The following is an 8291-nucleotide window of genomic DNA, read 5'->3' on the forward strand; positions in this document are numbered from 1 at the left end:
TACCGCATAAGTTGTTCTACCTTTTCTGTTTCTGTAAACACCCTCCCTTTAGTAAGCCTGTTCCTTTTTTTTTCCCCCTTTCAATTTTATTGTAGTGTATTCACACGCCACACAAACCATCCAAAGTGTACAATCGCTGGCTCATGGTATCATCCATAGTTGTGCATATATCCCCATTATCATTTTCTTCATCACATACTTGTGTATTCATCATCATGACTATTATTAGAACATTTGCATCACACCAGAAAAAGAAAGTAAAAGAAAAATTCATACATCCCACACCCCTTACTCTTTCCTCTCATTGACCACTCATATTGCAATCTACCCAATTATTTTTTTACCCTTCACCCCACCCCTATTTATTTATTGTCCTTAGTTCGTTTACTCATCCGTAGGAAACCTCTTAACCTCAATCTCCTCAAGAATGGTTGAGCTGGTTTTTCTGTCTGAGGTAAATTTCCACATGGAACTTCTTGATTTTCAGTCTTCAGATAAGGCAACATATCTCCAAGAAAGGGGAAATCCAGAAAATGTTAATTCAACGATAATTTCCTTAATCCTTTAAATGTCTTAATTATTTGTGTTTCTTTCCTGTCTTTGTCCAGATGCATAAAGATATTACAAACTTGTTTATATTTAGTTTTTTTTTTCAGTGATCATAATAGCATAGGTATTTTTCCAAGCTGCTATATAGCAGCATGACTTGTTTTATAGATTATATCATATGCAACAGTCAGAGTATAGTAATTAAAAAGGCTTTAATAGTAAGCCTTTCCCCTTGTTTTGGAAAATTAAGCCCTTAGCATTTTTAATACTGTAAATAACACTATTATGAAAATCTTCATTCACATAGTCTTTTTCTTCCTTTTCTTTTTTTTTATAGTATATTCATTGTTTTGGGTGTATACAAAAATGTGGGAATTATGGATCTGAATCTGTATAATCCACTGTTGTAGCTAGTTTTTCTGGAGCACTTAAAAGTCACTGAGCATAGCCCTAGAACTATTTCCATATCCTCTTCCTTGACCATTTAAAAAGACAAGTGCCAAACCATGTTCCTGTAGAACAACTAACTCAGAGTCACACTGGGCCCTTATCCGATGGTGGATGTTGCTTAGTGAGCCTCTTGTACCTTTTCAGTAGAAAAGGAAAAGGGAAAGGAATCCTAATTAGCTACCTGATAACTTTGGCAAGTTCCATGTGGTCCACTGTTTGGGGAGCTGTCTTAGTTTGCCAGAGCTGCCATGACAAATACCGTGCAATGGGCTGGCCTAAACAACAGGAATTTGTTGAGTCATGGTTCTGAAGCTAGCAGGAGTCCAAACTCAAGTTATCAGCAAGGCTGGCTTTCCCCCTGGAAATTGGTGATATTTGGGTGCAGGCGTGTATGTGTGTAGAGTATATGTGTACACACTCACACACACACACACACACACAGACACACACATAGTTCTGATACACTGATAAGTGTTTGTTTGACTGCCAATATGAATTATTAGCTATATCTTTCATGGCTATGTTTACGACAAGCCTTCTTCTCTTTTATGCTGTCAGTTTTTAACAATTTCTTGAACTCTCTTTAAAATGAATTTGAGATTTATTTACAAAGTCGTGTTACATTAAAAATTATGTTTTATTGGGAGGGTGGCATGCATAATGTAGAGACTAATTAGTAATAGACACCAGTGGCATGATAAATCACTATTTAGGAAATGGGCAATAATGGTGATTGGATATATACCTAGAGTTGTAGTCCAGGCATGTTGTAATCCTTGGGGTTCCTTAGCTTGTATCTCTGCCTCCCATCACATGGCGATGCCCTCTCCTTTCCAGCTGCTGTGACTTCCAGTTTCTCTTTATAAGAACTCCAGCAATCCTGATTCAGGCCTATCTGGCTTCAGTTCACCATCTCTTAACTCAAAATAACATCCTCAAAAGGTCCCATTCATAACAGGTTCAACCCACAGGGGCAGGGATTAAGATTAAGAGCATGCGTTTATTAGAGTATGAAACTGGAGCCCCCTGCCCAGGCACCTCCTGTTACCAAACATGATTGATGGCTCCTTAAAGATCTGTGGGTACTTTACTTTCAGCATCTTATTTAATCCTTATCAAAATGCTAAGAGATAAGTGTGATTATCTCTACTTTATACCAGGGGAAGCCACTAAATGGTGGAGACCAGATCAGAACCCACTGTACCATGCCAACAGTCTCTATTACAACCTAAAGCTCCCCATACACACCCAGTGGCTCCAAGAGACCTCTTTCTGGACTATAACTCACGCATATATACTCTACGCATTACTGTCCATTTCCTAAATACTGATTTATCATGCCACTGGTGTCTATTACTAATTAGTCTCTACATTATGCATGCCACCCTCCCAACAAAACATAATTTTTAATGTAGCATGACTTTGTAAATAAAACTTAAATTTATTTTAAAGAGAGTTCAAGGAATTGTTAAAAACTGACAGCATAAAAGAGAAGAAGGCTTGTCGTAAACATAGCCATGAAAGAAATAGCTAATAATTCATATTGGAGTCAAACACTTATCAGTGTATCAGAACTGTGTGTATGTGTGTGTTATGTACACATTATATACACATACATGCGCATACATGAATTTAATCTCTGTTAATGGTAGCTTTTCAAATTAGCAGTAAGATATGTAATGAAAGTTGTTGGAAAACTGGCTATCCATTTGGAAATCAATGAACTCAGCTATACATAAAAATAATTTCCAGATGGATTAAAGAGCTCAGAAAATCTATAAGATGTTAGAGGAAAATAGATGGTAATAATTTATGATCTTGGATGGAACAAGCTTTCCCAGGCATAATACCAAGGTCAGAGTAGAAGTAAAGATTGACATATTGGACAACTTAAAAAGTTTAAAATGCTCTATGAAAAAAAAAAAACACCAAAACACATTTAAAAGTCAAAAATAGATGGAAAGAAATTACTTAAAATATGTATGCCAGATAAAATTATTAAAAGGGCTTCTATAAACAATAAGGAAAAAAGCAAACAACCCAAGAGAAAGATGGCAAAGGATAAAATCAGGCAATTACAAGGGAGTAAAATGGTCAATAAACATACGAAATACTCAACTCACTAGAATTTAAGGAAATGCAGTTTGAAAGATCATTCTTTTAAACATCAGATTAGCAAAACTTTAAAATATTGATAATATCAAGTATTAGAATAAGTATGGAGAAATAGGCACATTTATCTGGTTGGTGAGCAAGTTTACCCTGTCTTAAAATATGCCAAGTCCTAGAAGACATGATTTGAAAGTCTCTATTGTATTTTTTTTTTAATGACAGCAAACATTTTTAACTATTGTTAGAGTTCCCTGTTTATTTGTTTTTAAACATTTTTTATTTTATAGTATAACATATATACAAAGCAAAGAAATAAAAAAGCAATACTTTTCAAAGTGCTCTTCACAAAGTGGTTACAGGATAGATCCCAGATCTATTGTATTTATTTTTTCAGATCTATTGTATTTTAAATGAACTTCACCAGCTGCCGAGATACTTCCAGTTATCTAAAAAAGTACTTGTATACATAAAGATCTTTATGGTATCATAGTTTATAATGGCAAAAAGAGTTGGAAGCAACATAAACATCCATCAGTAAGGCCATAGAAGATTAAATTATGATATAATTAAATTTAAATATTGCATAAATACAATAAAAAGAGATGCAGAGCAAAAGATAAGTGATAAAACTGCAATATGCACTGACATGGAAAGATCTTTAAGACATACGATTTATTTTTGTAAAAGCAGATTATGAAACAGTGAAACATCAATTATGTTTTCATTTATATATAAAAATTATGTGTATATAAATGCACAGAAAAATTTTGAAGGCTGTGTGTCAAACTGTTAAATGATATTCCAGTGATGGGAATAGAGAAAGATCTTATTTCTTCTGTATCATTTGAATCTTTTTAGATAAGAATGTATTGATATCTTATCTAGGCAATTTTTTTAAATGTTTAAAGTATAAGGAAAAATTGACAGCATCTTAATCATAACAGTAAACCACAATTGTAAGTCTTTAACTGAGCAGGCAAACTCAAACAAGGAACTATAGGACATGAATACTATAACATATTAAATTAACTCGGTAGATTATATAGTGTAAATCTGCCTAACACAAAATATTAGGGGACAATTTTTAATTTACTGCCCCTCAACACGTGCATGCAGACATCTCAACAAATTATAGAAGTCAGGCTCATTTCCTGACCATAAGGCAGTAAAAATAGAAAATACTTTTAAAAGTTGAAATATTTAAAATTCAATCCCTTGATTATCAAACACCACAAACATACCAAAAACTGTTTAAAAAAAAAAATGTTTGGACAGATCTATTTCCAATGTCATAAATTCAGGGTGTTGAGATTGAGTAATTCTTTTTTTTTTTTTTTCCTGCTGAATAATAAAGAGCTTGGTAATGTCAGTTGGCAGGGAGTGTTATTTGCTTATTTTTAAGTCATGGAATGATAGGGGGAGTTAAAAATACCTTATCTGAGGAGCAACTGAAACAGGAGATGGGGATGTGTGGGAGGTTTAAATTGTTCTTAAATTCCCATCAATCCTGAAGCATGTTCACACTCGAATTACAACAGAGACAATGTGTTCCTCAGCTAAGGAAATGACAACCCGGAATCCCCTAATATTAATTTATGTTGGAAAATTTGAATATGTATATTCTGGTGGACAGTCTGGAATCTGGGTGAAGGTGGAGCACATCCTATAAACTCTAGAGCCTCCACTTCTCCATTTGTAAACGTGGGAACAAAAATCCTTCCAGCATGGAGGCTTTAGTGGAAATGCATGTAAAACGTGCTTACACAATACAGGAGTGTGTTTAGTACTTAATGAATGGCAGCTATTTTATTCACAGATAAATATTCATTATATATTAATTATCATATTACTGCTTGTATTATTATTTTAATTTGCAATATTTGATAAAGATTCTAAATGTTATTATAAAATATCATATTTTTTCTAAGTTAACAATGATCGGCCTCTCATGATTAGCTTTTAAGATTTACAACCCCCAGTTGTTATTATACGTCTTCACCCCAAGTTGTAAATCGTATATTCACAATTTTCCCAAACTTTAAAGGCAAGGGTGTACGCGTTTCATTGAAGAGTGAGAAAGATGATTATCATCATTATAGAATTTAAATTGTTATCTATAAAGTGCTTTATGTGCATACTCTCACTTATTCTCTCCCCTTCAGAAACCTTTGGAAAGAGTCCATGGTTATCGTTTTTATTCTCTCTGTTTTTGTCAAGAGCTTTAGTCCTTGCGTGGGACCCAGCAAAGCAACCGCCACTGGCAAAGAGGACATTCGCAAAGGCTCACCGCCGATTTTCAAACGCCAAACCCTCGGCTCTTATGATTGAAATATCATTTTACCTAAAAATAAAACCCAGGAGGAAAGCTCTCTCTCGAGGGAACAGAGGGCTGCTAAATTGTAAAATCATGTATTTCTCTGGTACATAAACTTCCCTTCCCTCTCCCTCCCCAAATCGCATCAGTTATTATATTTTAATTTTCATGCCAACTCCGTGAGATTGCAAGGCTGGCAGGATGGAAGAAGGGACTGAGGTCCAGAGACTTTAAGAAGTTTGCCGAAAGCCAACCAGTAAATTCAGTAATGGAATCCACAGGGGAACTCTCACGTTTGTATCCACAGGGCCAATTCCCCCCCCAACTTCCCCTTTGGAAATATGCAGCCCTAGGACAACACAGACTGTGTAGAAGCCAGCAGCTTTAATCAAAATGGCCCTGCTGCTTAAAGCTGTCTTCTCACATAGGAGCCACCTCCACTGGCTTCAAGATTGGAAGAACTAGTTTATGAGGAGTAGGGAGAACTCAACAAGTCTGGCTCAGTTTTGCCTGGGAGAGGAGAACAGAACGAGGTGAGACATGGAGACAGCTTAAGAATCTGGTTTAGTAGACATGCCAGCCTATATGCTTACCACGTAGATGAAAACTTGATGCCATGGAATGTTCCAGAAACAGAAAATGTTCATAAGTGTTAGGTTTGGTTTCTTTCAAAACCCTATGTCTCATAATAGCAGGGATAAGATTATTTTCTAACATATAAAATTGTTTTTAATATACTTACATTTACAGTTTCTCCAAACATTTAAGGAAAGAGTGTAAGCATTTCGGATAAAGAAGTAAAAATACCACTGTCTCTCTCTCCCTCTCTGTGTAGATAGTATGGGGGCAATAAAAAAAATTTATGTTTAAGGATGTTCTTTGCACTGTTAGTTACACTGCGGAAAAATTAAGGGGAAAACTTGAAATGTCCAACAAAAGAATATTTCAGTACATTAGTAATGGGATATAATATGGATCTTAAATATGGTGCTTTCAAAGAATATTTAATGAAATGGAAAGATGCTTATTGTGCAAGAAGGAGGGTTCAAAATTGTGTTCATAACCCAACCCTAATTCTTGAGAAATTATACAAGTAGGTATCATTTTTAATATGTGAATTGGACACAGGTATTGGTTATACCTACAGGCTTGGATTACTATTCATTTCATTTTCCATCTTGAAACTTTTACATATTTTCCAAACTTCCTAAGGTCAAAATGCATTTGTTTTATAATCAGAAAAAGCCACGAGTATTATAAATGCTTGTGGAGCAAACCAGCAGCTTAATTTAGGATCTGAAAAGAACTTCAATCTATATTCAAGGACCACAGCCAGAAGAATGAAGAATTAGTTTTCCCTTGCCCTCAAAAAACACAGTCCTTTGTTCCAAACTTTAATTCCCCTCTATTACAACTCTCCTTCAGTTATTGGTGGGGTGTCAACGTTAATCTCATTAAGATTTGGATCATATTTTATCCCTGAGAAAGGATTCTATTTGCTAGTTAGTTACCCTATAAGGTGGGTGTAATGCTTTTCTTGTAGAAATGGGAAACCAAAGTTTGGAGAGAGTTAATGACTTGCCCAAATTCACGCACTCACAGAAAATGGCAGAGCCAGACTTGAATCCACATCTTCTCGCCCCAGAACTTGTGGCCTCCCGATGAGTGAATGGACACAAGGATCCTTAAGTCAGAGTCCCTTTTCCCCAGGACCTCCCCAGCAGCAGCTTTCAAGGAAAGAAGGTCAAAGGCAGGTTCTTTCCACACGGGCCCGTCCTGCCTCTCCAGGCGTGCGCACGCCGTCAGCCTAATTCACTCGTGGCTCTGAGCCATGAAATATATAAACAAGTGAGGAAAGCTTGTGAGAGGAATCTTGATGCCCAAATGGAGCCATTTGTCTTCTGAAATTATTGTTTGAAATTGTTTATGTCAGTTGCTGAGTTTCTGTTCTGTACTTCGGGGACCTGTTTCTGATGGAAGGAAAAGTTCCCTGTAGCTGCGCAGCTCTCGTGGTGGGGCGGTTCTGGTGACAGGGAACGTGTGGCCTGCTGCCCGCCTCTCTGCCACCCCGCACCCGGGAGGAGGGTGAGCGAGAACCTTCCCTTCCTGGGGCTGCCGTAACCCAGTGCTGCAAGCCGGGTGGCTTAAACCAACGGAAACTTAGCGCCCCACAGCTCTGGAAGCTGGAAGTTCAAAATCGAGGTTTTGGTAGGGCCACGTACTAGCTGACGCCTCCCGGAAGAATCCTTCCTGGCCTTAGTTTCTGGAACTTTCCAGCAATCCTTGGCATTCCTTGACTTTGCAGCTGCATCACTCTTCTTCTTGCATCTTCACGTGGACTTCTCCTCGGTGTCTTTTTCTATTTCAGTCCAAATTTTCCCCTTCTTATGAAGACACCAGTCATATTGGATCAGGGCTCATCCTAAATCCAGTCTGTCCTCATCTTAACTGATCAGTCTTCAAAGACCCCATTTCCAGTAGAGGTCCTATTCTCCCGACCTGGGACTGGCACTTGAGCAAATCTTTTGGGGGCTACGATTCAACTTGTGACAGTGAGGTTCATTACAGCCGCAGTCAAGTACCCCAAGAACTGTCTGGTTCTAACTATTTTCTGGGCACTGATTTCAGCTCATAACACATGCTAATTTAATGTTCCAGCAATCCTGTAAGTGTGGTACTGTTATTAACCCAATTCACTGAGGGAACTGGAGCACCAACGGTTAAGAAACTTTCGCAAGATCCCACAAGTAGAGAATGAAGAGTTGGGATTTAGCCTCCTGTAACCCTGGTCCCCTGAGTGGTTTTTAACCACCACTGCCCTCAGGCACCCTTAACCTGGTCAGAGCTGGTTTAAGCCCTGACTGTC

The 8291-nt window shown here is 37.3% G+C and overlaps 1 protein-coding gene across 24 annotated transcripts in view; it reads left to right on the plus strand.

The window, feature by feature from the left end:
- The window catches only part of MYOCD (myocardin), a 510995-nt gene that overhangs the window by 401488 nt on the left and 101216 nt on the right, over positions 1 to 8291 (plus strand). The gene's annotated exons all lie outside the window — the stretch shown is intronic.

The sequence above is a fragment of the Tamandua tetradactyla genome, chromosome 6 (genome assembly GCF_023851605.1).
Source record: "Tamandua tetradactyla isolate mTamTet1 chromosome 6, mTamTet1.pri, whole genome shotgun sequence".
Classification (NCBI taxonomy): domain Eukaryota; kingdom Metazoa; phylum Chordata; class Mammalia; order Pilosa; family Myrmecophagidae; genus Tamandua; species Tamandua tetradactyla.